Source organism: Vicugna pacos, chromosome 22, assembly GCF_048564905.1.
Source record: "Vicugna pacos chromosome 22, VicPac4, whole genome shotgun sequence".
NCBI classification, from domain to species: domain Eukaryota; kingdom Metazoa; phylum Chordata; class Mammalia; order Artiodactyla; family Camelidae; genus Vicugna; species Vicugna pacos.
In genome coordinates, this window is record NC_133008.1 from 4,347,851 (window position 1) to 4,372,230 (window position 24,380).

Sequence of the window (24,380 nt, forward strand, 5' to 3'; positions counted from 1 at the left end):
CTCAATGAGAACTAATCACAGGACTACAGATGCCCTGATCTGTCCCGCTCCCCCAACACCTTACCTCCATGACATTAGGGCTTCTGTGTAATAAGAGGAACAAAACTAAAGAAGTAAATGTCTCAGGAGTGTCTAGGGAAAATCCAAAGACAGAAGACAGCGGGGAGATGAAAACAAGGACACACAGACTGTTTTAGCCTCTCACACCAATAGCTGTAGCAAACTACACACAGCCCAGCCCCAGTAGATAAACAGACAACCTCACAGAAGAAACTATTTATTTTGGTTCTCTTACCCAGTGCATTCTATGGTGCATCCTCGCCTAGAATTGAGTGGCAGCAAGTCCATCTCAGAAGGGACATAACTGAAGAGGGATGGCTTCCCAGACTCTGACAGGCAGAGACAGCACCAGACTGGGTGAGAGCATGATGAGGGGTGGGGTAGGGGGTGGGCTGCCTTCTTCCCCAAATAAGGAACCTTCCTGAGGCCAGCACAGTAGGAGGGAGGGCCATGGGGTGGAAGCAGCCAGACTTCTTCCTGAGAACTGCTGGGATGCCTCCAAAGGAACATTCAGGTGCCCAAATTGGGCCCTCAGGGTGGGAGTCAGTCGGTTTGCCTCAGAGCCCAGGACTGAGGTGGGTGCACAAAAGGCCGGTCTTACTTGGAAGGGTCCATTTCACTTCCTCAAGCCCTGTGTAATACATGAAGTGTGGACGGCCTGGTGAGCACAGCTCTGCCATCAGGACGGGTTTCAACTCTTCTCTTCCTGGAAAACAGCATCTCTGAGCCCATCCTGGATGACCTCACAGAGATCACTCTAGTGGCCCAGGCTAGTGACCGGGAACATGTACCTTCCTGCAGCCAACCCCAGACGTCCACTGATGCATCATATACTGGCAAAGATGTGAGTCCCTTTACATTGGTCTAACAGCAGAGACTCTGCCAAAGGCCCAAGAGGTGGTGTGTGGGACATGCAGGGGTGCAGGAGAGTAGGCAGTGCAAAACTGTAAGTGGTGACAGGGGTTCAGGGGCTGTGGAGGGCGCAGGCAGTTCAGGGGATGCGGGGATTCAGGGGTGCAGAAGTGCCGTGAGTGCAGAATTGCAGGAAGTGTAGGGATGCAGGGAGGTGCTCAGGCACTTGGGTAGGATCAGAAGGCAAGTGCACATCCTGGCAGTCAGCCTGACCCTGGGAGGCTGGTGGAATGGTTTGGGGCGGCGGCGGCGGAGGCGGCGGGTGGGAGGCTGCCCGGGGAAGCCGGTCGATTTCTTCTCTTCCCTGCAGCCTGGCCTGGGGTGTGGCTTGGCCGCTGGAGATTCGCCAGATGTTGGACTCCAGGTAAGCTTGCTCCTGGGAGGTGGGGCGGTTAGGTCAGGGGGCGGCGGCAGCGGCAGGGGAGCGGAGCGGGGCTGCCCCTGGATAACTGGTGGAATAGCTGCCTTGTCCCGGCTGCCGGGCCTGGGAGAGGCCTGTGCTGCCCCAGGTCGCCGGACACGCCTGTCCCACTTAGCTTGCTGAGTGGGGAGTGGGGGCGGTGCCATTAAGGTGAGGGTCCCACGGGGGGAGGGGGGCTGCCGCGCGGAAGCCGCTCAATTCGCTCCGCTCTCTCCCGCGGCGGAGCCTGGGAGCGGCCTCCGCTGCCCTAGAGGCGGGACGCCGGTCTCCAGGTGAGCTTGCTCCTGGGAGGCGGGGCAGCGGCGGCAGGGGTAGGGGATCCGTTCCAGGGAGCTGCTCCATTTCTTCTCTCTCTCTCGCGGCCTGGCCTGGGGGCGACCTCTGCCGCCGGAGATTTGCCTGAGGTCCGACTCCAGGTGAGCTTGCTCCTGGGAGATGGGTGCGGTGCGGTCAGGGGGCTGGTAAGTTGGTGGCTGCGGGGATAGGGAGGCTGCCCCGGGGGAGCTTGTGGATTAGCTCCCATGTCTTTGTAGCGTGGCCTGCAGGAGGCCTCTGCTGCGCCAGGTACCGGGACACCCCTGTCCCACTTTGCCTGCTGGGGGAGGGAGGCAGGGAAGTCAGGGTGCAGGGGTGGCAGGAGTCGGGGGCCTGCAGCGGGGGAGCGGGCCCATTTGCTCCCATCTTCCCCGCGGCTTGTCCTGGGGGCGGTCGCTGTTGCCCTGGGTTACGGGACACGTGTATCCAAGTCAGCCTGACCCCGTGAGGCGGGCGTGGTACGTTGGGTGTGGTGGCAGCAGCGGCAGGTTTTCCCATGGAGCTGGTCCATTTGCTCCCATTTCCCCCCATGGTTTGCCCTGGGGGCGGTCCCTGTTGTCCCAAGTTCGCCGGACGTCCATCTCCAGGTCAGCCTGCTCCTTAGAGGAGGCCACCGTGAGGTCAGGGGGCAAAAGTGGTGGCTGCTGCGGGGGGATGGGGATGCCTTGCGGAGTGGGTGGATTGGCTCCCATCTCCCCTATGGCCTGGTGTGGGAGTGGCCTCTCCTGCCCCAGATCACCAGACACACCTGTCTCATTCAGCCTGCTGGGGGAGGGGCGCCCTGGGCGGTGCCTTTAAGGTGCGGGGTTGCATAGGCAGGGGTAGAGGACCTGCAGCGCGGAGCCTGTCAATTTGCTCTCCTCTTCCCCGCGGCCAATCCTGGGGGCGTCCTCTGCTGCCCAAGAAGCCGGATGCCCGTCTCCATGTCAGCTTGCTCCTGGGAGGCGGGCGCGATGCGGTCGAGGGGCAGAGGCAGCTGCGACGGCTGGCTGCCCCGCCTAATGGGGCCACTTCTTCTCCTCTCCCCTGACCTGGCCTGGGGACGGCCTCTCCCGCGCAAGATTCACCTGACACCCTACACCCGTTCTGGTTGCTCCTGGGAGGTGGGCGCGGTGAGATCAGGGGTTGGAGAGGAGGGGGGCTGCCCCTGGCGAGCTGGAGGATAAGCTTCCATCTCTCTGGAGGCCTGACCTGGGGGCGGCATCTTCTGCCCCTCGTTCCCAGGTCACCCTTCTCCGGGTCATATTGCCCCGGGGGTGTGGTAGGGTGCGGGGGCGGCGGGGTGTTGGCGGGGGTATGGAGCCTGCCGCTTGGGAGCTAGTGGTATAGCTCCCATCTCCCCCGCAGCTTGGCTGGGTGGCAGCCTCTTTTGCCCCTGGTCACAAAGCACAGTTTCCCTGACAGCTTAGCCACCGGAGGTGGGCAAGATGTGCTGAGGGGGCGGAGGCAGCTGCCAAGACAGCGACGGAGGGGGTTGTCCCTGGCCAGCTGGTCAATTTGTTCCAATCTCAAACTTTGCTGCCCAGTTTCGCAGGACGCCCTTCTCCAGTTTATCCTTCTCCTGGGAGGTGGGCACAGTACATGCAGCCCAAGGTCTGGGCTCTCCCCTGGTGAGGGGCAGAACTCTCTTCTCCTTTGTCTTTACTCTTCAGCGAAGTGGTTACTGGACCCAATTCTTAATCCTGAGAAAGTGTAGCCTGTGTTACGGAAGAGCTGCTGGACAGTGAGGTTTCTGGGTGGGTTTTAATATCAGCTGATGCCCCAGGCAGGCACGAAAGCTATTACCCAGAGCTTCTTAGCCTGGAGTTGGGGGATGGCCCCCGCCATCCTCACCATGCTTTTTAAAAATGTGTTACTCCCCTCTTTTTCCTAGGTGACATTTTAGGTTATTGGGTCACAGATTGCTGGCACACTCATCCCTGTTCTCAAACATCTTTTAAACTTGGGTGAAGTGATAAGTAGGGGAAGATGATTTACTGAAAGGTAAGAAAACTGAAATTTGCATTAAAGCTGCATTCTGTCAATCTTCCTCAAATGATTTTTCTCTGATTCTAAATCCACGACCTAGTGAATGTTGTACTTTTGTGTAAATCATTAATCCTCACATCACATTTGTTGAGTGGTCAACGAGAATTTTTAAGTAGATTATTCCTGAAAGGAAAAGATCAGGCTTTTCAGAATTCCTTGTCTGATGTCACCCAGGCAGTCACAGTAGAAGACAGAGCTGATATAAGAATCCCTCGGCTGCCTGAACTGCAAAGCTTCTGGGATTACTGATCCCTGAAATGCATGTGACTCTTGATGATATTCTGGGGGATGGTTTACATGATCAGATTCTTCCAGTCCTGTAAAAGTGTTCCGTGGCCCCAGCCCCGGGAGAACTGGTCATAAGGGCCATATCTTGAGGGGTGGGATGGGAAGGCAAGGTGTAAGAGCTGGAATCACTGAGATTCAACACTCGCTAAACACAGACTCCAGAGCCTAATTGTTGTCAGGTTCTGTTCTGGATTTGAGAGTGTGTTCAGACATGATTCTTGCCCTTCAGGAGTCACTGCCTGGGTGGAAGTAACCTTTACATAAATCTGAGGAGGATGGCAATTAAGTAGATGGGCTGTTTCGGTCCTCAGTGTGCCCAGGCTCGCTCTTCCAGGCACTCGTGGGACTAACGAGAGTCATGTTATTCACTCACTCACTGATTTATTATCCTTGAATTGTTCATTTTTCCCACAGTAAGTGAAACAAGGGATCAGGAATCTGAGCTTTGTCCCCTGTCCTATCACTGATTGTATCTGTCAGTCGGGCGCCCTGCGTATGCATTGTGAAATGGTGGTATTTCTTGCCCAATGGGGCTGCACTGTCAGTTCTGAGAATCAGGGGAGACACGTGGGTAGGACAGCACCCTGACACACATGGCACCCCCCACCCCGTGAGACAGCATTGTCGATGCTCAGGTGACCCGATGTCGATGGCGGTGCATGTTTAGTGATCTTGGTGGCTATGAAAATACAGACTACCGGTCCCTAACTCTGGAGACTCTGAGGGTGTGCACCCCAGAATTCTGCATTTTAAGAAACACTTTAAGTAATTCTGGTGAAGATGATCTGAGTGTCCCTCTGAGAAACACTGGTGTGCGAGGCACCAATATTTAGGATTCTCAGGGAGCGATGTCTTTTCAGGGTAGTCCAAGGGCCCTCACTTGTGACTTTTGCCTTGGGTTTATTTGTATGTGTTCAGAAGTGATGTCTTTCACTTCCAGTGCTTATCAGCATGCTCTGTGTAGGGATTTGCTCTCAGTAGATGGCAAAAACTATGATTCTTCAGGTCACCGAGCTGGAGTGTGAGCGACCTTTTATTTTGGTTTTCTTTATAGCAATGCAGATTCTCCCGAGAAGAGGTTCAGACTGAACAGCTTTGTGTCAGACTTTGGAAGACCGCTGCTGCCCAAGGTGTTCTCTGGCAGGGCAATGACGAATCTCGGTCCCTCTTTCACTGCTACGTCAGTGAAGTGGACCACTTGGACAAGGCCAAAGCTGGTATCTCAACCATTGCCCTTGACAATGATATTCGGCTCCAGGAAGCCATCAGATGCAGCAAGTGGCCAGAGGAGGAGCCGAACAGCCTCACAAAATGTGACATCCCCAACTTCATCAACACGGACCAGAACTCTTCCTCTGGGGAAGATGATCTCCTGATTTTGGAACCACCAATTTTTCTAGAAAATAAGGAAGTTGCCCAGACCTCACACAAAGACTTGAATTGAGAAACTGCTTTGTCAAGTGTCTTTCTGAAGATGTGAAGTCTGTCTTTGTATGGCAGGAAGTCCCCTTTCACAAAATTGTACGTGTTTCTGTATGAGAGAGAGAAATGGAGGCAGACAGAAAGACGAAGAGACAGAAGAGAGCCCCCCTCAGAAGAGAGCTTGTTAAGGTGAGTTTTTGTGCCTTTAAAAATCATTTGGGGTTTTGGGGGGAACAAAGTATTTACACTGTCTCATTCTCCTCTTTGGAAACCTTGGCCCCGTCCTCAGTGTCAGCGTCCTTGAACGGGGGTTGGCACGGTGCGTTTAATTTGGCGCTGCCACTTCTACGCTCTGCCTTTAGCACGTTGCTCTGCCTGTCAGGGATGCCACCCTTTTAACTGTAAGGTGAGGAGTCAGGAGTAGGTGATCCATCCCAGCTCTGCTGTTTTGCAAATTTCTGATTTTGTATTCGGATGAGGCTGGGAGACACCCAGAGCAGTATAAACCAGGCCCTACCTCCTGCCTATTGCTGGGGCATCCCTCAGGTCTGTGCCTTTTACTTAACTCTTTACTGAGCCCAGCTTTTGTCAGGAGCCCAATTGCCTACCAGGATGGCAGGAGACTTGTCTCTCGTGGTCACGGTGGCCGACATTTCTATTGGTTGTGTTGAAACAACTCTTCTGAAATCCTCCGGCCACCTTTGCTCAAACCTGAGGGCAGCCCTACGGTTCCTTTCCTAGGAGGAGGATCAATCCATGGTGCATTTTATAACAATCCTGTACCCAGGAATGCACGGACGGTTATCAGCTGAGTGAGGGGAGGTACCTCTGTGTCCCTGTGTCCCTGTATCTCTGTCTGCTCACAGTGCCCTGCCACAGGCTACTGAACAAGAAAGGTGCTATTCACCATGCTGTGTGTTTTGCAGATGTGTAGGTGATAGTGGTGTGGCTCGTGTGTGGGCTTTGAGCTGGGATGTTGGAGGGCTTATAAATACCTCATCAACATGTATTCGAGGTGTTCTGGTGCCACACAGACTTGATTCATGAAGGCATCAAGCCTGCACACTGGTTTGGAAGCTACTTGATTTTGATCAGTCACACTGCATGCGTGACTCGCTGCTAATCTCTGGGTGTTTTTTTCATTTTAGATTTATTCACCCCGTGTCTTGCTTAAGCTAAAAAATACACTTATTTCAACAGAATATTCTCTGATTCTTTGTTTTCACACATCCAGTTTTTTAATTCCTTTAAAAATGATACTGTGTTTATAATGCCTCCTAATTTCTATCATCTCTAGGTTCCCAGTGGCCTGAGCCATGCACCAGATTTGATGTAGAAACTGTTCCACCAAAAGAAATCCCTTCGCCATAATATCTCTTGAGGAAAATATTATTCTTTAAGACTCTAACAGTAAATCATAGAACAAAGCATGGAACATTTCTTGTAGTTAATACATGTTCATGCAAAAAGAAATGATATTTTCATTAAACAATGTTGATTTTAATAACTTTTAAAAATGTGAATATTATTATTCATAATTTTAGTAACCAGATAAAACCATAGTTATTTATTATGAACATTGAAGACTATTTATACTGTCTCTTAATTAGAAGTAGCTTTATTAGAAGACTGAAGGGTATTTAAAAGATGGAAAAATACTAATGATGACACCATCATTTTTATTAACTAAATACCAAGAACTGTGCAGGGTTAAGATTTAACCCTCTGCAAGCTGCCAAGTTAGCATGAGGTAGTTTGTGGATGCTGCCAGAAGACAGGACACTCCCCCAGGATCAGAGACAAAGGACTTCCTGCCAGCAAAGCAGGCAGCCTGTGGTTCATGTTCATGTTGGTTTCTGAGTTCCTTTCCGATTGCTGTTGTAACAAAGGACCACAGACTCAGTGGCTTAAAGCAATACACATTCATAGTCTCACTGTTCTAGTGTGGAGAAGTGCAAAGTCAATGTCAGTGGGCTAAAACCAACGTGTGGCCAAGGCTACGTTCCACACCGAGGCTCTAGGGAGAGATTCATCTTCCTACATTTCCCCTCTTGCAGAGGTGCTCACACTCCTTGGCACAGGGCCCTGTGGCACTGTGACCGCTGCTGCAATTTATATCTGTGTCTCTGACTATATAGATATAAAGAAAGAGTCTTCTACATCTGGTATGGACCCGTTTTCCTAAATGGACATTGTATCCCTATTTATGTGCAGATTAAAACCCCTTCCCTCCAAGTTGCGGTGGCATCAGCTCACAAGATGACCACTCTGGGCTTTAAGTGTCCTCTTTGTATTGTCACCTGGGATATTCTCTCTCCATATTTAGCTCTGTGTTACTTTTGTTGTTGTATTTTACCCGGCATTACTGAAAATTTTACTTAAAAGAGATCCTAATTAACTCTGTTTACCTGTTTCCAGAGCTGAAAGTTTCAGTTCTAGAGTATCTGTTTGATTTTTCTTAAAAATACATTCCAGTATATTTCTCTGGTGAAAGTCTTTACCCTGTTATCTATTCTCCCATCATTTCCTTATTTTCTTGAATATATTAAAAGTATTTTATAGCCTTTAGGGGTAACTCTGATGCCTACTTCACCTGGGGGTTTACATTCTTTGTCTAATGCTTCTTATTCTCATATTATCCGTCATATAGTCTTGACATGTTGCATGTCTAGAAATTCTTTATTACATGGCAGACTCTGTAGATCAAAAATCCATACATTATCATCCGTGAAAGGTTTTCTACCTTCCCATTAGGCAGACAGGGTGAGGGACTTATCATGTCACTCCAATCAGGCGCTGAGTTGGATCAGGCCTGAAGTGCCTTTTTTCTTAAAACAGCTTTGAGGTATACTTGGCAAAACAATTTTCACACGTTTAAAGTGTACAGCTTAATACGTTTTGACGTAGGTATATCCCCAAGAAACCATGACCACACTCAAGACAGTGAACATACCCATCACCCACAAAGCTTCTCTCCTGCCTTTTGTTGTCCCTCCCTCCCTCCCCATCTCTTCCCCTGGAAACCATTGATCTGCTTTCTTTCACAACATATTGGTTTGCATTTTCAAGATCCTTGTATGAATGGATACATGCAGTATCTACTCTATGTTGTCTGACTTCTTTCATTCAGTGTAATTATTTTGAGAGTCATCTGTGTTGCTGTATTAATAGCTTATTTGTCTTATAGCAGAGTATTGTTCAGTGCTGAGTTTTTACTGAATAGTTTATTGTGGCCAGTGTTTGAATAGACCATCAATTCTTTCTGCATTTACTTCTTGATGGATGCATGGGTTATTTACAACTTGAGCTATTATAAATAAAATTGCAGTGAATATTTGTTTACAAGTCTTTGTATGGACATATGCTTTTCTTTTCTAAAGCACCAGATGAGGAATATCTGGGTTATATGGTACAAAGGTGTTTACCTTTTTTAAAGAAACTGTTAAAGACTTTTCCAAAATGGTTGTACTATTGTAAATTCCTCGTGGTGTGTATCAGTTCTGGTTGCTCTACTTCCTTGCCAGCACTTTGTAAGGTCTGTCTTTCTAATCCTATTCATTCTAGTATGTATGTGAACTAGTATCTCACTGTGGTTTTTAAAAGCATTTCTCTAATGACTAATGGCATCTTTAATCAGAATCATTTCATATGCTTATTATCCATCTGGATATCTTTACTGAAGTGTGTTTCCTGGCCTCATTCATTCATTCAGGTGTTTGAATTATTATTGAATTTTGAGACCTTTTTATTCTGGATCAGATACAAAGAGAGATCTTTATCAGATATATGATCTGCAAATAACTTCTGTCTATGGCTTGTCTTTTCATTTGCTTAGCAGTGTTTAGAAGAGCTTTGAAGAGTCTTCATGTTGATAAAGTTCACTCTATCAGTTTCTTTTTAAAATAGATGATACTTCTGGTGTCATAGCAAAGAAATATTTGCCAAACCCAAGAACATAAAGCTTAAGCCTATGCTTTTTCTCCTAGCTGTTTTATAGTTTTAGATTTCCTATTAAGATCGATGATCCATTTTGAGTTAAATTTTGTATATTTTGTGAGGTGTGGATGAAAATTCATGTTTTTTTTTTTTGCGTATCACTATCTAATTTTTCCAGCACTGCATGTTGAAAAGATCCTTTCTCCACTGCATCCTTTTTGAGAATCAATTGTCTATATAAGTGTTGGTTTAGTTCTGAACATTCTATTGTGTTCCATTATTCTATTTTCCTGTTTTACACCAACACCATACTTTCTGATTACTGTAGCTTTATAAAAAAAATTCTGAAAACCAGATTGTGCAAGTCTTCCAACTTTGTTTTCTTGTTCAAAATTGTTTTGAATATTTGGGATTCTTTGAATTTTTATATGAATTTTAGAATCAGTTTTTAAATTCCTTACATCCTGTTCTGCCAAAATTCCACCCATGTCTTTGGACATCTCCAAAGCCACATTTTCTGAAGAAGTCTCTCTAGATCCTAGGTGAAAGGAATTTCTCTTTCATCTGTGCTCCAATCACCTTTGATAGTATTTGATTACATTTATTCATATTTGGCTGTATGTACTTGTCTGATCTTTCCAGCCATATAGTAAATCTCAAAAGATTAGGAATCTTGACTTGGTTCCCTCTGTCTGCTGAGAAACTAGTTCTATGCTTTGCAGGAGGGAGCCCTGCAGTAAGAGATATCTGCAGCACACATCTAGCTCATTGCTTGCATATTGTCAAGGAATTCTGCAGATTTAGAATTGTTTATTGATTGTTGCCTCCAAGAAGGCTCAGTCTTTTTTATTTCTATTGCTACTGCTGCAGTTTCAAAGAACAATGGGCTAATTATTTTCCAAATATCAAATCATACTCTCATTGTGTTGTCATGCAAATTATGTGCTGCTTTGTCTCAACAACCTGCTTAGTGTTCACAGGCTCCTTCACTCATGGAACTTTTGGGAGAATGTCATATCCTTAGAGATAGCAATGCTGTCTTTGGCGACCTGAGCAGCAGTATCTGAACTCACTCCTGCTGTTTTTCCAGTGTCCCCTCTAGCCCTCCTCCAGCCCTCCATGGGGGGCCCTGCAGTTCTGCCCTAGAAAAGCCTGTTGCTTCTCAGGGAGTCTTCCCTATGAAACATAATCATGTCCTTCTTGTGGGAACATTCAGCCCAGAGACCTGACAGCAGGGGAAAATGTTTAGCCTGCTTTTGGTAGAACCTAAATTCTTCCATACTTGTTAGAAGCAAATCCATTGAGGAGACTGTTTTTGCATCTAACAAGTCAGCATAAATATCTGATGAGGAAGATCAGCTTCCCCATCCCACTCAGTCATCATGTTGATGTGACACTCACCTTGGCTAACATTTTCTCCTGTGAGCAACGTAAAGTTCAAGACGTTATGAATGGCTTTTTGTTTCTCTTCCTTAGTCTTTCCACATTCACTGTGTCTTGTGAGATTATATGAATCCTGCTGATTTTCAGCCCAGCACTAAACTTTTTAAAAGGATCACGTGTTTAAAAGGCTAGTGGACAATTTTTTAGAAGACAGAAATCCTAAGATTTTGGTCCTAGAGTTGAATCTTGGTTAGTGGTGAATGAAAATTCCCTTTAAAATTTTAAATTCAGTGATATCAAGTTTTAAAAATAGTTAAATATTAGTCAATTTCATTAAACACTATAGCATATATTTAGCTTTAAGCCTGTTTCTGGGGAAATTTTGCAATGATTCCCTCCCTTTATTGATTCCCTCTTTAACAGAATCCTTGAGAGGCCCCTGTCATCATTGTCAGTATCATCATCATCATCATCATGGAACTGATTCCTCTGGAAGATTCTAGGAAAATAAAGAGATGGACGGGGTTATGTGTAGGTCAGTGTGTGTATATAAAATAAGAACAGCTGTCAGACATTAGATGCAAGATACCTATTTCATTTAGAGAAGAATGTGGTCATGAAATCCTGATGTGGTGAATGAAGGAAGCAGTGGGAACAGGATAGTCAAAGGAAAGGAGGAGGAAGTGAGCGCAGCGGGGAGCATAGATCCTTGGTTAGGTGATCAGCACATTGTTGAGAATGAGGGGAGTGTGATAGCAGAATCACGTCCCTCCCCGGCCACAGGGTAGCCAACTGTGACATGTTACTCTACATGGCAAAAGGGATAACAGATATTTTAGGACAAAAATCTTAGAGGATTTCTGTCTCCTAAATTGTCTATTAGTTAGCCTTTTAAATCCATAATACATTATTAAATATTAGTGCATGGGCACAAATAAAAAGGATTCATATAATCTCACCAGACATACTGAATGTAGAAAGGATAAGGAAGAAAAACAAAAAGTCACTTATAAGTGCCTTGAACCATAAATTGCTCATGAGAGGAAATGTTACACAAGGTGAATGTCACAGCCACATTCATAATGCCTGAGTGGGATGGGGCAAGGGGATCCTGAGATGAGACATAGGGTTAGTAGCCTGGATTGTCCAGGTGGGCCGAATGTAATCACAGGGGTCCTTAAACCGGAGGATATTTCCCAGCTGAGTTTAAAATTAGAGGGAGGTGTAGCCATGGAGCAAAGTTCAGAAAGGCTGCTGACCATGAAAATGGAGGAAGTTGTGGGGCACAAGCTAAGGAAGGTGGGTGACCTCTGTAAACTGGAAAAAAAATAAAACAAGGAAAAAATCTCTTCTAGACCCTCTAGAAGGAAGGAACCCTGCTGGTACCTTGAATTTAGCCCAAGGAGAACTGTGTTGCATCACTGACCTCCACAGCCATAAGCTGATAATTCTGTGCTAGTTTAAACTATTAAGCTTATGGAAATTTGCTACAGTGGTAATAGGAAAATAACATAGTGAGCGGTAGTGTAAGGGATTAAAGGTATAGGATGGGGTGTGGAGAGAATTCTGACATTTACACCTAAAAAACAACCAGGTGAAGTGGGAAGGTGTTTTAAGGAAGACCTACCTGGCAGGGCTGTAAAGCAGACTGGAGCGAGGGGAGCCTTGGAGTTAGAGGAATCAATTAAACCTCTACCAGAAAAATAAGGAATAAAATGTAACAGGACTTCAGTGTTAGTGGATGTAGGAATGGAAATGGGCAGAGAGATATAAACACTACTTTGAAATTAGCTACAGGTTTGATGACTGCATGTTGGGGAGAGTTAGCCGATGTGTGGACTGAATGTTTGCATCTCCTCAAAATCCATATGACGAAACCCCATCTCCCAGGGTGATGGTATAGGGAGGTGGGACATTTGGGAGGTGATTAGTAGGATAAAATGAGGTCATGAGAGTACAGCCCTCATGAATGGTATTAGTGTTCTTATACAGGGCCCTAGAGTGCTTGCTTCTCTCTGCTCTCTGGCCCATGAAGATAGTGGGAAGACAGCCATCCTCGAGCTGGCAATCCTCTCCCAGATACATTGAACTTGAAAGCCTCAGCCTCCAAACCGTAAGGAACATGCTGGTTGTTTAAGCCACCCGACCCACGGTAATTTGTTACAGCATCCCAGACTGACGAAGACAGTGGAGAATGCCACTGAGTTTGGCACTGATTGCCTGGAGAACGCTGAAACCCAGGGAAGTGGGCAGCACAGACGTTTACTCATTTAATCCTGCCAACACAGTAGGGGATAGAGTCTACATATTCCTCGCTATTTAAAAGGTAAGGAAAAAGAGGCACAAATAATAACAATGACAACAACAACAACAATAATTTGTCCAAGATTCACACAGAACCCCCTGGAAGGAGAGTGAGAATTTATACTCACGCAGGCTGGCCCCAGAGCCCCTGCTCATAACTACTAAGTCAGATCACCTTGCTTATGTGGGTCAGTGTTTCTCAACTGTGATATGAGGGTACTGTGTCCAGTAACATATAATTTCAAAATACCTCACTGTATGGGAATCATTAGTCGCAGGCATTACAAACCACAGAGAGCTAGACATACAAAAATAACTTGTTAGGGCAAGATAACCAATAATGTTTTTAAATATTATACCTGCTGACCCTTTGCAATAAAATGTTTATTTATAATTCTGTCTGGCTACAGAATAACATCATAATCCTGCATGTGGCTGGTGGCTCCCATGTTGGACAGCACGGGCCTAGAGAATTTAAATGATTTGCCCAGCCTTGCCCAGGAAGCTCGTGGTGGGATCACAGGTATAGTCTGGGACTTTTCCTTCCTATCCAACAAGTTCCTCATGGAAGTTTAGAAGCTTCTCCTTTGGTGCCCAGCTGTCTATCCATACTTAAGACATCTTGTCCGGTGTCCCAGCCTGCTCCTGAATATCAGCCAGAACCCACTTCTGCTCTTTTTTGGGCTGGTAATACCTTCTAGCAACTTCCAGTGCATTCTTGGCATCAGTTCTTACCTGGAAGGGTAGTGGCTAGTGATGGAAATGTGTCCACATGACAAGTTTTTCATGAACATAGCAGGAGTGGTCAAGAGAAGAAAACGTCAGGAAGACTAGTGGAAGCAGGTCATTTAATATACCAAATGCATACTTTCAATATATGTTTGTGCTTCCGAGTCCAGGCTTGTTCTGCTCGTGCCTTACAGGCCAACATATCAGGAGACCAGGTTTTGGGGTAAGAAATAGCGACTTTAAATTGGAAAGCCAGCTGGGAAGATGGTAGACCAATGTCCTGGAGAACCATCAACCCAAGTCAGAATTCAGGCTCTTCTTATATTAAAAAGGGGTAGCGGGAATGCTTGGTTGTTGCAAACTTGGTGTGTGAATTCCTTGTTGTTAGAATCCTTTGTTCTTGCAGCTCTTCACCTGGGTCAGATCCGTGTAAATCTCCAACAAACAAATGTTATTTTCTATTCTGTATCTTGTTATCTTTATACAAATGGAAAAGTGTTAATATCCTTCAAAGTCAGAGCCTTGAGAATAGAGTCTCCTGTGTATTTCAGGCTCTAGGCAACATTGTTTCACAAAAGCTGCAGAAACAACAAGACTAAGCCTAGGAAACAGGGCACAGTGTCAAAGTCAAAGGAACAGATCTAATATGGAGTCAGATTTGTTCTTTCCTATTTCAGTAGTGCCATGGGGAAAGCACTTTGGGCAGCTTTCTGTAGGGTCCTGGAGGCTTTCTCTCTCAGCCTCTGGGCGCCTCTATTGAAAACTCGTCATCGCTATCTGGCCTGCTGGAAAACCACTCCGCCTGTTTTGCCCTGAAGATGTGTTCTGTTTATAACTCATCTCTACTTCTTGGAAAACAACTCAATAAAAACTCAGTTGGTTTTCCACCAGCCCTGGGCAGGGGTGAGGGATAGCATGTTATTATTTAAAAAAAAATGTATAAAAGAATTCTTAAAACAGCACTGGGAACATAGGAGAGAGACAATCAATGCTTCCTGGCTTAAATCAAAAGTGATGGTTCAGTGATTCCATGGCTGCTGTATTTGCTGAGCTAGTTACTCTTTACTCCATTACACTTTTATTTTAACTGAAAAAGAAATATATATGAATATGGTTAAAAAATTCAAACAGAGCAAAAAATACTCAAGTGATAGAAGTTTTCCCTCATCCTCTGTTCTTACACGCCTCCCTGGAGATGCCACTGTTTACAATCCTTTGTGTGCTTTTCCAGGTATGCTATGCACATTCCCAGCAATGTATGTAAATTCCTTTAAAGTTTAACTTATTTTTAACATAAAGGGATTTAAATCCTCAAGTGGCTTCTGCCACGGTAATAGAAAAGAGCAAATCTGACTCCATATTAGATCTGTTCCTTTGAATTTAACGCTGTGCTCTTTCTCCTAGGCTTCATCTTAATTGTAAAACAGTGTTGCCTAGAGCCTAAAATATACAGGAGAGCCTATTCTGAAGGCTCTGATCTTTAAGGGTATTTTAAACTTTTCCAATCATATAAAGATAACAAGTTGCAGAATAGAAAATAACGTTTGTTTTGTTGGAGGTTTACAGGGATCTGACCCAGGCAGATAGCTGCAAAAACAAAGGATTCTAACAAGAAGGAATTCCTACACCAAGAAGTTTGCAAAAACCAAGCACATAGGAAAGGAGCCTGAAATCTGACTTGCGGAGATGGTTTTCCAGGACATTAGTTTGCCATCTAGGTCTACAGAAACTTGCTATTCCATGCCCCAACACCTGGTCTCCCAACTTACTGGCCTGTCCTGCACTGAGGAGAATGAATTTGGACTCAGTAACACTTCTACCTACCTAGCAAGCTGGGCACTGGAACTGAGGGCAGCTCTCCCACACACAGGGGCCTACTGTGAGCCCTTGATTATTCCCCGAGGTTGGGGTGTGGTTTACCCAGGAGGGATGGGGACTATGCACCAAGAGCCAGGCAGTCGGCTCCTTCTGGGGCTCTGACATTTTACCTCCCGCTCCCTGCCAGCCCAACACTTGGGACAGTGGAGCTAAGGCAGAGATCGTGCCTACCTGTTTCCCAGCGTGTAAAAGGGGAATATGTACACTTCCCAAGGTAGTTATGAGTGACACCTGCGGGTGCTTGGTTCCTGGAGAAACAGTAAACCCAGCTCCTTGTGGGGGCAACGAGTGTGATACCCGTAGGGGTTCTGCAGAGACCTTAGCTGGAGGGCTGGGCCAGGGACGTAAAATATGAGCTGTGGGCATTGAGGGTTTAAGAAGGGTGCCTAGGCAGGACTGCTGCCTCCTTTGCGGTGCCCCCAGAGGTCAAACGCTTTCTCCCCATCTCTGCTACTCCCCTCCCAACTCCAGATACCTGCCTTCTCTCTGCACCTCCTGTCCATCTGTCTCCCTCCACTTTTCCCCTCCTCCCCTCCCCCTCCCATATCTTCCCTCCCTCGGTTCCCCACCTTCTCTCTCAGGACCCAGAGCGGATCGCTGACCCTCCCGCGCCAGAGCAGTCGCTGCCAGCTGGACCGCGAATTGGAAGCTCCAGCTCCGAGCCGGGGATCGGCCCCAAAGGCTTCTCAGCTCTGTCGCCCGGTAGGCCTTTGGCTCCTGCCTGGGGCCGGGGCTTCTGGCTGTGGAAGTGCAAGGTGGGGGGATCTCGGGAAAGGGGTCAGGCGGCTGCGGGAGGGCGGTCGGCGTGTCACAGCCCCCCAGGGAGCCAGTCAGCGTGTTTTCAGCTGAATTCCTCGGGCCAGTCCCCTCTGCCCGCGCCACCTGCCCCGGCGCCCCGGCCACAGCTGTCCAAGGCCAGGTGTGCCCCTGCCGCCTCTTGGCCCAGCCGGGCTCCCCTCAGTCCGTGGATGGCGACCGCGTCCCCTCTCCCGCCCGCGAGTCCTCTCCTCCCGGGCTACCTCTCCTCGGCCGCCGGCCCGTCCCCGCCCCTGGGAGGGCTGTGTCCGGGTGGGCGGGGACTGCGGAACCGGACTGGGCGGGCGGCTGGGGCTGGGTCTCCGGCTGGCCTCTGAGCGGGGCTGCAGCCCGCGTCCCCCCCTCTTTCCCTCTCCCCCGGGGCTTCCCTCCTCTCCCTTTCCCGCTCCCTGAGGTCCAGATCAGCGGCGTGGGCGCTGCTCTCCAGGCTGAGAGCCTCCGGCTGTAACGCCCAGCTTCTCCTGGTGGAGTCGGGAAAAGGGAGTGCCAGTGCTGAGGGAGCTTCTGTCTCCTCCCTTAGTATTTCTGCCCCAGGTAAGTACCTTGAACACTTTCAGGTGTTATGATGGCGGTGCTTGTTGATGTTACGTGTTTTTATAGTAAGAGGGATTAAAGTGGTGAAAGCAGGGCTTGGTTCAGTTAAAAATGAGCTGAAGGCATGAGGCTGTGACATCCTCCATCCTTCATTCTCCCAGGGTGAAACGTGAGACCATCGATCTTAAAAAGATACTTACAGTCCCTAACTAGTACAGCCCAGCTAGTGTGTGTTAATAGGAACAGCATCACCTGGGGCGTTGGACTCCCAGGGACATTGCAGTCCTAAAGAGCTCCTGGCAAAATCTGGTTTGTTTTGTTTTTTTGTTTGTTTGTTTGTTTTTCTTAAATTGTGGGACAGACTAGTAGTATAGAGGGAAAGATAATTGGCAGGAAGCATTTTTTCATATAACAGCTTTATTGTGATATTGTTCACACACCATGAATTCCACCCACTTAAATGTTACAATTCAGCAACTTTTAGCATATTCACATTTGTGCAACCATTATTATTCCAGAACGTTTTCATCACATCAGAAAGTCCAGTGGAAATGAATGACCTATCCACTCCTTCCCACTGGTGGTTCTAAAGAAGTTTCTTGGCTGTTCCTGACCATAAATTAACTTGTTACATTCCATGAAATATCTGGGAGGAATTCTAATCAGAATTGCAATGAATCTGTCTATCAAAGCAGGAAGAATTAATGTCTTTATGGAATAAACTTCTTCTACCCATGAATATATCTGGGACCCTATCTTTTCATCTGTCCAGAGCCAGGCCTATGGGAAATCCTCATTAATTCTTGGGTTTGTGAGTGATGAGATTCAATACATCGTTAGATGCAACTGAAGCCTTTCACAGAAGAGAAAAGTAACCTCGTAAAAGCCAAGTGATTCTCTGATATTTGGAATGAGTGACAGCCAGTGCTGGAGTGTTCGAGTGGACTTGGTGCTTGCAGAGTTCTCCACCACCTACAGCTAAGGGGATTGCCGTGTTCTTTTACTTTTTTTTATGGCGTTGCTTTTATTTTTACTTATTATATAAAATTATTTTTTATTGAAGTGTAGTCAATTTACCATGTTTGCTTCAGATGTACAGCAGAGATTCAGTTATAAGCATATGCATATGTATATATATGTCTTTCAGATTGTTTTTAGTACAACTCATTACAAGAAATTGAATATAGTACCCTGTGCTATATAGTAGATCCTTGTCATTTAGTTTATATTTATTAATGTGTATCTGTTAATCCTCCCTTTCCTGCCTGCTAACAACAGTTTGCTTTCTATGTCCATGAGTCTATTTCTAGCAGCACCGTTGTTGCTAGTAGTATATGTTGGTTGGCTGCTTTCCGTTTCATTAATTCCATCTTATGTGTCGGCGTTTTTCTTCTGGTGGGCCTGTGTGTGGTTTGCACACGTGATAATAGAGATCTGTATTTGGGAGAACTCCAGGCCTCGTGTAGTCCCTGGTACAGAGCGCCCACTGAACTGATGCTTGAGCTTGGAAAAAAACAGCAAATGTTGGAATTTCCACTATGGTTGAGACTTCCAGCTTTCTATAACCTGTTTAGTCCACCTTAATGTTGGCTGCACCCATACTGGAAAATTTGGTGGAACTTCATGCTATGGTGGTATAGAGACAGGGCCTTGTATGCTTCTTCTCTTTCCTTTCTCGAACACTCATTCTCTTGGGCCTCCCAGATCCTCCCCCAGAAGGGCCCAGGGCTGGCTTGGTGCTGTGCTGAGGCAATATTTGTTAAGAAGTCCCTTTCCTCATCTCTTCTGAGCCTCCTTTTCCTTCTCTGCACAATGCGGGCTTAGACTAGATAAGTGCTTTTCAGTTTCTTTTAAAGCCATGTTTCCTTTGAGAAACAGAAAATGCAAATCTCTCCTCCCATCCCAACCCTTTAGATTTTGACACGTCCTCCAAGGAGTGACATAGCTCTTTGTGGTAAATTGGTGTGATTGTGATTCCACGTGGCACAGAAAAGACTCTTCAGAGATTGATTGCAGGGAGAGGGCAGGAAGGGGGCAGTATGTCACACTTTGCAGTGTGAGCACTGGAGCAAAGGCTTGGGTTTAAATACGGTGTTTGACGAGGCCTCTCTCTAATCTTGCACAATGTGATAAACCTCTCTCCCTAGTTTCTTAATGTGTCAAGTTGGCGTGATAATATTTTAAGGCTTTTGTGAAACATTATACACATAAGCCATTTGTGTCTCGGTAGATACAAGACCTGCTAGAGAGTCAGGGATTTCTTTAAAAATATATATATAGTCAATAGCTCTTTGTCTGTGTGTATTTTGAAGTTCCTGGAGGGTGAGGGTTGAGTCTAAAGTCCATCATGGGACAGGTGGCCCATGGGTCTGTGTGCCTCAGATTGCCCCTCCTCCCCAGTCCTCTTCCTCTCAGTCCAGGATGAAGTTCCCTAGTAGATTTACACAGAGGTCTTGTGGAAATGGCTTTTCGTTTTATTGTTTCACCAAGGAGGGTTGCCATCATGATCTGTGTGGTCAGATTTTGGTGAACTGAAGGCTATGCAATTGGGGATTTCTATTTCATAAAAAGAAAAAAATTACAAATACAAATTAGACCTAGGGTGATGGCAGGGGATATTGAAAGTGGGGACCAATAGCTTTGTTAGCTTTAGGTGCAGTGGCCTCTGGCCACGAGGAAACCTCCTCATGCTCTGAAGTTGGAGGGACCAGTGGGTTCAGTGGGTATATTTACTGAGTGTATCTCATGGGCTGCGCATTGTCTTATTTGTACTGTCTGTTCCTTATTTGAGACAGTGAGCTCATTTAACCTCAATAGCCTCTTTAAAAAATTAGACTTTTTATTTTGAGATGTAATGTAGATTCTCATGTAGTTGTAACAGATAATATGGAGAGTGCCTATGGACTCTTTGCCCAATTTTCTTTAATGGTTCCATCTTGCAAGGTTGGGGTACTATTCATTTGTGACTCACTAATGCTTTTATGATTGTGTTATTGCCCTCATTTCTATTTATGAATAAACTGGTGTTTAGAGAAGCACACAGGCCTGCCCAGGTCACCCACGTGGTTAGTGTTGAGTCGGGTGGAACGTGGGCTTGGCATTTTCAGGCAGTACCATTATGATGGCCTGTGTCAGGAAGCAGCATTCACTTTGCTTGTTTATTCATTCATTCAACAAACATTTATTGAATAAACTGTATGATTCAGATGCTTTCGTAGGGTTATCTGATTCTTCAGCAGTATGGAGAATCAGGTAATGTTTTCTTTTTTTTTTTTTAATATGAGAAAAATACCTCTGAGAGGTTATGATCTCCCCAAAGGAAAAATAGCCCTTAAATGAGGGATAGCACATTTGTATAGTTCCTTCTTATGCAGGTGGTACTCTAGGCATTTTACATTTGCAAACTTCCATAATCCAGATGTATTCTTGTAAGGCAAGGATTTTTTTTAATTGTTTTATAGTCAAGTTTACAATGTTGTGTCAATTGCAAGGTGTTTTTATTTTGAATTTTGAATTGAAAAAATATTTTTTGAGGGGGGTAATAAGGTTTCTTTATTCGTTTCATTTTTTAAAATGAGGTACTGAGGATTGAGCCAAGGTCCTCGTACATGCTAAGCACGTGCTCTACCACTGAACTGTACCCTCCTCCCCAAAGCAAGTTTTCATACCCATTATTCTGCACCTTCGGAGTTCAAATAAATTGGAGTTGAAATCCAGATCTTTTGATCCCACTATGGTTCTTTGCATTATATCCTGCTGAGAGGTGGGGAAGCAGTTCCTTTATTCATTCCTTTATTCAGCAGTTTTGAGCACTGACTTTGCATCAGGGCCTGGCTAGGTGCTTGGAAACAGAAAACAAGAAATGACCCTTTTCTGCAGGGGATGGAAGCCTAGACCAAAAGCTGGGTAATGTGATCTTAGCTACAGTATCCATGTGCAGACGCTGAGGGCAAACTTACCCCTGATTTGCTTGGGCTTCCCTTGACTCTGGCTGGCGCAAACCAAGTCACCTCAACCCAGTGAGGCCCGCAGCCCACAGCACAGTATGTACATCGGTTTACTCTCCCCTCTCGGCAGGGCCTGCAACATGAGCGCCCCTGACTACGTGCAGTGTGCTGAGGACCACCAGACTCTCCCCGTTGTGGTCCAACCAGTGGGGATCATCTTAGAGGAGAATTTCTTTTTCATTTATAATGGAATCTCCTTGGTGAGCCAGATCAGCCCGTGCGGCTCCCAGTGGGCACTCTGTATCTACTATAGGTATCACTATGGGCCCGAGAATGGATGGAGTGACTTCCAGACCCACTGCAATGTAGTGGGCCTTGTCACCATTACTGACTGCCTCTTGGCCAAGGCCTTCTAGAAGCTCCACGCACAGAGGAGCTGTATGGCACCACGCTCTATGACTCTCAGCTCTTTGTCTTTGTGCTGTATGGGGAGGTGGCCAAGTAGCTGTGCGCCGACGTGACCTTCAAAGTACGAGGACTGCAGGGTGGTGGAGAAGATGATCGAGGACTTCACTGACTCACTCTTCATCTTGCCCAAGTCCAAGTGGCTGAATGGGGTCCCTGAAAAGCCTGGGGAAAGACCCCCCTCCTCTACATCCTGTTTGAGAAGGAGGACTTCGTGGGACTGGACACAGACAGCAGGCAAGTCAACCTGAAGGCCGGGTCACCCTGGCTGTGTGAAAGGTTACTTCCCTACGTCCTGAATGGCATCAGCAAAGATGAGGGCTGTCTTGTAGCCAAGGCGGGAAGGAGGTGCAGCCCGCCGGTTTTCAGACGTTTAAAAGTGAATCCGCCTTTGTTTCAGAGAGATCCTTTTAGGGTTATTGTGGACACTTACTCCCCCTTTTCAGCCAGAACACTTGGTGGGACCCCTGGAGTTGCAGTGCAATAGAGTAGCCACAGCCACTGATGCTAGGAGCGCTGGGGAGGAGGCTGGTCTGAGCTGAGATGTGCTGTAGGTCAAATGCACATCAGACGCTGAAACTTGTCTAGTAAAAAGAATATAAACTGTCTTGTTACTTTCTATATTGATTACATGTCAAAATGATAGTATTTTACATACAGTAGAATAAGTAAGATCTGTTCTTAAAATCAGTTTCTAGTTTTTTTCTCTTTTTTTTTTACTTTTTAAACGTGGCAACTGGGAAACGTTATTTACATGACTCTCATTTCATTCCTGTTGGACAGCCTGTCCTTGGACAGTTTCATCCCTTTGCTTATAGATGAGACTCTGAATTCTGAGACGCAGAATGAGCTGGGGGTGGAGCCGGTGTCTCCTGCCTCCCAGGACTAGCACCAGCACCAGCACAGCTCAGGCCCTCTACCCTGCCTGACGGCCGCCATGCCAAGTTAGGACATCAGAAACACTGCCAGGGGCTTCCGAATGAGCTCCTTACGCAGGGAAATTGGTGTCACGGAGAATGGGACAGAGCAGGGAAAAATTCGTCTTCACTTTGTCCCTGTGATTAGGTCAAAGGCCCCACTCTGCCTTGGAAGTGCAGACGAGCTCTTCTGGGCTGCCTACCCCATCACCCTCTACGATGTTTCCCTGTGTATCTTTCAAGTTGTTCCTTGGGCAGAAGAGGGTGAGATGTCTTTGCCGATGGGTGGTCCCCCTTTACTTGGGAGATTGAGGGTAACTGTGTCCCCCCGGCCTACGGCCTCGGGCCTTGAGTCTGGAGAGCGCTCATGGCGGTCCCACAGGTGACGGTCGGAGGATATGGCACGTGCTGCCGGGCCCGCTGTGGAGGAGGTGCTCTGTGATTCTCTAATTCTAACGTCAGATTTTACTTTCTGTTTGTTGGTAAGTTGGAGAAAATGCCAGAGAATTGATAAAAAGAAAGTCCACACCAGTCCTGTGAATGACAGGCACGGGGATCCGTGTCCCACTGGTGTGTGGTGCCTGGCGGGCTCTGGATTAATTTTCACTTCCTCCCCGGACATGCCTCTGTGGCTTAAGGAAGGGGAGAGGCATGTCGTGGCCATGATCTGTACTTGTCCTCGTGGGGCCCTGTGATCTATGCGCCCGCACTCCCCTTCTGCTCCTTGTAGATGAGCTGGCAAGTTTAGTGGCCTGGGCAAAGTTGAGGGCACAGCTGCCAGCACCGGCCACTCCCAGGCTGGCTGTGTTCACCTCACCTGTCAGCTCCTGCTGAGCCCCCAGGCGTTAGTCAATGTAGGTGCATCGGTGCAACATAAGCAGGGACCACCTTCTCCCCCTGGACAGACTGGTGAGTGAGCAGTGGAAGCCCGGATCCCTGCCCCAGCCACCAGGCCAGTGCCTCCTCTTTTGTCATAGGAGGAACTGGTGACATTTTTGCTCAGCAACTGTTTGGCTCTGAGTCTGCAGACCCACCAGAGAATGCCAGGTTGTTTTTCCCTTTTCAAGTCTGTCCTTGGGGTTTGGCGGAGTAGCTGGATGTGTGCTTAGCCCATAGTGGTTGACACTGTCACGATTGTTTACCCAGAACCTCGTGTACCAGGCATGGCTGCCGGCATCAAAATACAGCAGCGCATTAAACCTCCCTCCTGGTGGGTCTGTCTGTTCTGGTACCATAATGGCTCAGCCAGCATCTGAACGTCAGTGAGATAACTCGGCTAGTGAGCTCGGGTCAAGCACTTTCTCTTCCAGTCACTTTTACTCCATTGTTGCTTTTACTATTCCACAGTCATTAATTTTTAAAACAATGCTTTGGTGCAGGAGCAGTGCCTAAATCTCCCCTGTTTCTCTTGGTGGCAGTGAGTAAAATTGTCCAGCTTGTAATGTGACCACATTTTGTATCTCAAAAGCTGTCTACACGCATCTAGGTGAAGTTTTGGTTTGGGGCGCTGACCACGTTGGAGTCCCCCGCAGCCCCGCTCCCCTCAGGCCCCTGCGTTCCCTGGATCAGGAGTTGAAGGTGGGTCTCACCATCCCCACGTCCCTGTCCTCATCACACTCACGTAAATTCTTGTAAATGCTGTCAGTTATTTTTGTTCTCGTGTGTTTCTAATTTTCGCTGTTCCTGTTTTCCTTTTTCTCTTTTCCTTTTTCTCTTATACCACCCTGTGAGCATGTTGTTGGGTCTGAAAATGTGGGCTGTGCACACCCTGCATTGGAAATAGCCAGATCGCCCTCTGTGCTGTCTCCATGGCTTTAAAAAGCTAAAATTTAATAGTTGCCTTGATCCATATATTATCTTAGTCATCTTTTTATTTTCTAGTTTTTTGGAATTTTTGCTCTGTTAGCCCATCGCCCAATGGAGTTTGATATCTGTTAAATTCCTTGCTTTGAGGAACCTGTTTGTTCCTCCTTATATTTGGTGACAAATGCGCTCTTACTGATTTTGTTTATTTGTTTTGAAGTA

The 24,380-nt window shown here is 46.7% G+C and overlaps 1 protein-coding gene across 1 annotated transcript in view; it reads left to right on the forward strand.

Annotated features, from left to right (window-relative positions):
* The first annotated feature begins 322 nt into the window (after window positions 1-322).
* LOC140688385 (trafficking protein particle complex subunit 9-like) overlaps window positions 323-24,380 on the forward strand; it is a 488,572-nt gene continuing 464,514 nt past the window's right edge. The window contains exons 1-8 of the mRNA XM_072947071.1: window positions 323-417; window positions 778-904; window positions 1,283-1,336; window positions 3,594-3,691; window positions 5,079-5,635; window positions 12,932-13,091; window positions 13,480-13,592; window positions 16,148-17,026. The gene's annotated coding sequence lies outside the window, so the exon portion shown is untranslated. The remainder of the gene's footprint in view (window positions 418-777; window positions 905-1,282; window positions 1,337-3,593; window positions 3,692-5,078; window positions 5,636-12,931; window positions 13,092-13,479; window positions 13,593-16,147; window positions 17,027-24,380) is intronic.